Here is a 5,000-nt window from a genome sequence, read left to right as displayed (position 1 = left end):
GCCTTGGCCTCCCACGGATCTTCCTTGCTGCGAGGCCGCGTCCGCCTTAGCGTGCTCCTCCGGGGGCGCGCGGGTGCGCGGATTCTCTTCGGCCGCCATTCAACGATCAACTCAGAACTGGCACGGACTGGGGGAATCCGACTGTCTAATTAAAACAAAGCATTGCGATGGCCCTAGCGGGTGTTGACGCAATGTGATTTCTGCCCAGTGCTCTGAATGTCAACGTGAAGAAATTCAAGCAAGTGCGGGTAAACGGCGGGAGTAACTATGACTCTCTTAAGGTAGCCAAATGCCTCGTCATCTAATTAGTGAAGCGCATGAATGGATTAACGAGATTCCCGCTGTCCTATTTGGCACAGAGTCTCGCGTTGTGACATTACAACCCGTGTAGGAAAATCTTTTCCCTCGCTCTAACCGATCTTGTGTTATGGTGACTTTTTCGAAATTGGAAATTTAGTGTTGTGTCGTCTGAATTAGTGATGTTGTGGTATTTGTGAAGTGCTTCACCGACGCAGACTACATCGTGGAACGTCGCTGATACATCACCTGAGTCGTCGAAAAGGTATTTGTGTCAAAGTTTTTCAAAAATCGATGTTTTCGTAAAGCCATGACTTACCACAACCCTCGTGAATTCTTGCAACTTCAATGGTACTGGACAGGCGCTGTAATTGTATTTCATATGTAAATCGGCAGTAAAGTCAGCCACTGTGTCTAGAAAGTGCTATTTTGGTGGTCGTGCCTTGCTCTTTGTCTCGCGCGGTTCTCCGCGCGCACCGCATGCTTTTAGAAATCCGTTTCCATCCGAGTAGCTTCAATCGTTATCTAGCTTTCAAGCACACGGATGCATTCTTCAGGCTTTCCTCTAGCGGACAGTGTGTAAATAAGTGAAGCTTTCATTGATATTTTTAAAGTTACAGGCGACCAAAGCGAAGAACGCGTGGTAACCACGTGGCGACCGGAAGTTGCCGATAGTCACCCAAAGATAGGGTGCTGGGGAAAGTTCAAGACCACCGATTGATAGATGTTCTTGTACTCTATCAAACGACGTAGAGAAACTGTGGTGTACTTTTCAGAATACAGCTGTTTAATTGATTTTCCTACGCGCGCGCACACGCGCCGTTGTTCTGCCGCGCCTATGCAGTAATCCGTTTGCATCCGCCTGACGATAGCCGATAGCTCTTGTGAACGCATTCACTGCTGTTCTCCATGTGACTCTCTATCCAAATATGAAAAGAGAAGTGCACATTATTTTGTGTGTTTAGGAGCTATAGGCATTGTAAGTGACGACATCGAAGCGGCCACGTGTCGGACCGCGCGCACATCGCGTCTCTGTAGTAATCCGCTTGCATCCACGTGACGGCTGTCGGTAGCAGGTTTGTATGCATGGGATTGTGTTCTCCATGTATCGTGCTATACAGTGATGTAGAGGGAAGCACTTTTATCCTCGTGAGATCTATAGTTACTGGTACTGAAAGCAAAGTTTCCGAAGCGGCCGCATGTTTGTCGGGAAGTGCAGATTTCTTAGGTTAAATCGTGCCTGTAGGAAACTATCAAACACGTGGTGCCGTACGCTTTTTCACCTCCATACTGTTGACATAAAGAACTAGTGGTTCCTCTGCCATAATATAGCAGCGGAACAGTATTTCTTTATGGACTACGCACACGCGCGGGCAACGTGGAAACGGGAAGGAACAGAGAACTCATCACTGAGTAGGGCTCTTATTGAAGAATTGTCCCTCTCGCTCGCCAGCCACCAATGATACCAGCCTTTCTGTCGACGTGTATAGTATGCCCTGACATTTCGGTAGGCCTGTCTTTACATCTTCTGTTGTCTGTTAGGTTAAAACACTCATTAACATGAGAAAGATCGCGTGCAACATGTGTCTGTAATTATGAAACTGTGTAACTATGTGTTAGGCTAGGAAAGGAAACTGTGTAACTATGTGTTAGGCTAGGAAAGGAAACCGAAACGAATATCGAGTGCAGTGACAGCTCTCTTGCACGACGCCGATGGTAGGAAAATGTGTGTTAGGTTAGGAAATCTGACTGAAAAATAAACTTTTGCTGTTATCATATAAGTTGTTTTTTTTTTTTTTTATGCTAGATTAGGAAATACCCTCAGAGTAGCTAAGTCGTATGTGTATGTGTATGTGTAGCTGTCAGCTCTGCATGAACGTCGGCGATAGGAAATAAACTCCTTGGTGATTTAGCATCGTAGGTTAGACGGGTCCCTTATACTTCTCATGTTATTATTAGGTTAGTAACTCTACTCTTTTTTTTTCTCTAGGTTAGGAACTCTACTTACGTAAGACATATCATGTACATGTGTGAAGGTGGAAGAGGATAGGATTAGGTTAGTAACTCTACTGTTCTTTCTTTAGGTTAGGAACTCTACCTACGTAAGAAATATCATGTACATGTGTGAAGGTGGAAGAGGATAATGCCTGACAATTAGAGAAACTTCCCTTAGAAGTTTTCTGTACCCTGTAGTGTTCTCATCACGGGTGGAAATCTAAGCCCTGAGGAACAGAAGAGCTCTGTAAAGCCGCCCCAGGATGGGGCCCAGTAAAGAAAATGTAGACACAGTAAAGGAACTGGGCCGAAACTCCATGAATCAAATTGACAAGGAAGGAACTAAGATATGTATCGACCATCAAGAAATGTCAAACATAAGAGAAGAGATGGAGGCGTTTCTGTTTAATGAGAACAACAAGATAAACAACGCCCAGAAGAAATTCATACTAGGGAAACTGTCAGTATACGAGCAGATACTGAAGAAATATGAAATGGAGATTCTAGAGCTATCAACAGAGCTGAGGTGTGTCAAGGCCACTGTAAATACATCTCCTGTACAAGTCGAGAGCTATGCCAGCAAGGCAGCGGCACAACCATCAATACCGAAAAACGAGCCCAGGAAAACCCAGCAACCAAAAGTTCTCATGATTAAACCAGCAGACGGAGTTCAGAAAACAGACAAAGAACTTCAAGAAACAGTAAGGACGCTAATCGCCACTTCACTAAAAGATGTGAGGATCTCAAAATGTAAGGCAGTAAAAGATAAAGGCATTGTTCTTGAGGTCCCAAATGATCAGGATGCAGAAAAAATAAGGAAGTGCGGAGACATAGCTCAGTCCGGAATTGCTATATCAGATCCAAAGAAAAGAAACCCAAAGGTAATCATCTTCGACGTCCCAAGACAGAGAACAGAAGAGGAGCTGAAAACCGAGCTGTTTGAGAGAAACCTCTCCAGGCTAAACATATCTCAGGATGAGGTGATGGATGGCATGAAGGTGCTGTTCAAGACTGGCCCGAAGGAACGGGAAGACGTAAACTTGGTTTTGGAGACAACACCAGAGCTCTGGAATAAACTAACACAGCAAGGCCGTGTGTACATAAACTGTACATCACATAAAGTGAAAAACTACAACAACATAAACAGGTGTTTCAAATGCCAGGGACATGGACACACAGCTGCCAAGTGCACAAGCGCGGAAAACATCTGTGGTCACTGCGCAGCATCTGGACACACCTACAAGGACTGCCCAATGAAAGATCAGCCAGCACACTGTGCAAACTGCAAGCGTGCTAAGAAGCCACACAACCATGCCGTAACAGAGAAATCCTGCCCAGAATATAACAAAGTCAAGGCCATAATAACCTACAGAACTGATTATGGCCAGTAGGGACGATGGGCCTCTGCAAACTGGAAGAAGACAAGGGACCAGCACACAGAACAATGTCATTAAGATTCTCCAAATAAATGGGCAAAGGGCAAAAAAAGTCCCAGATCAACTGGCACAGAGAATAAATGAAGAGAATGTGGATGTGCTGTTGATCCAGGAACCCTACTGCATAAACAACAAAGTAGTTGGCTATCCCCCAAATTACCAGCTCATCTATAGCGCCAAACACGGAGCAACAAAGGCAGCTATAGCAGCCCGGTCGCAGACACTAACAGCAATGCAGCTCACAAATTTCTGCAATAAGCACATGGCTGTTGCTAGTGTAAGTGGGAACTTTGGCGAGATCTACGCAGTTAGCCTCTATTGCCAATATGGTTCACCTGTAGATCAGTTCCTCAAAGAATTGGACGTCATCCTGGACAAACTGAGTGGGAAAGCAGTAGTCATAGGAGCTGACACAAATGCCAACTCACCAGTCTGGCACAGCCAAACAACAGACGAGGCAGGCAGAAAGTTGGAGGACTTTATCTCTCAACATGGTCTTCTAGTTATAAACGAGAGATCGCAGCTAACTACTTTCAGTGGGCCCAATGGGGAGAGTAACATAGATGTTACAATATGTACACCCTTAGCTGCCAGAATGCTGTGTAGGTGGATGGTACACGAGGAATGGACATCAAGTGACCACAGGGCAATCACTTATGAGGCCAGAGTACCACAGAGAATGAGGGCAAAAGAAGAACTTCCAAATTATAATACTAGCTGTGCAAAGTGGTCAATCTTTGATAGACAGCTCATCAGTGCCACAGAGAACTGGCTACAAAACCCACAGGAGGGGGTCAACGAAAAAGTAAACAGACTGCAGGTGGCAGTCTATGAGAGCTGTAAAAAATCAATGAGAAGGAAGAGACAGGTGCAAAATCCAGTACCATGGTGGAACACAAAGCTAGCAAACCTGCGGCGGGACACCATGTCTGCACGGCGATTACTACAACATACACGCAAAATTGAAAACGGAACTGCTCTGGTAGCTGCAAAGAGAAACTACAACAAAATTAAAAACCGGTTCAACAAGGAAATAGCCAAGGCAAAAGAAGAGACATGGAAGAAGTGGGCCTCTGACTGTGACAAAAACGATCCATGGGCCATAACGAGAAGAGTACTCCAGCCAAAATATGGCACAGAGAATGTTGTTAGCAACATTAAAACTGGGAACCAGACTCTTACCATGACATGGGAAGAGACTATAAAATCACTGCTCCAAACCCTCTTACCTGATGACGATGCGGATCAGGATAGTGAAGATCAGCTAGTTGT

At 45.1% G+C, this 5,000-nt stretch overlaps 1 pseudogene; it reads left to right on the top strand.

The window, feature by feature from the left end:
- Positions 1 to 725, top strand: part of LOC126357286 (large subunit ribosomal RNA) — a 3,328-nt pseudogene extending 2,603 nt beyond the window's left edge.
- Positions 726 to 5,000: the final 4,275 nt, after the last annotated feature.

The sequence above is a fragment of the Schistocerca gregaria genome, chromosome 3, assembly GCF_023897955.1.
Source record: "Schistocerca gregaria isolate iqSchGreg1 chromosome 3, iqSchGreg1.2, whole genome shotgun sequence".
NCBI lineage: Eukaryota > Metazoa > Arthropoda > Insecta > Orthoptera > Acrididae > Schistocerca > Schistocerca gregaria.
Note: the sequence above shows the minus strand (reverse complement) of the source record. Positions and strands in the feature narration are given on the sequence as shown.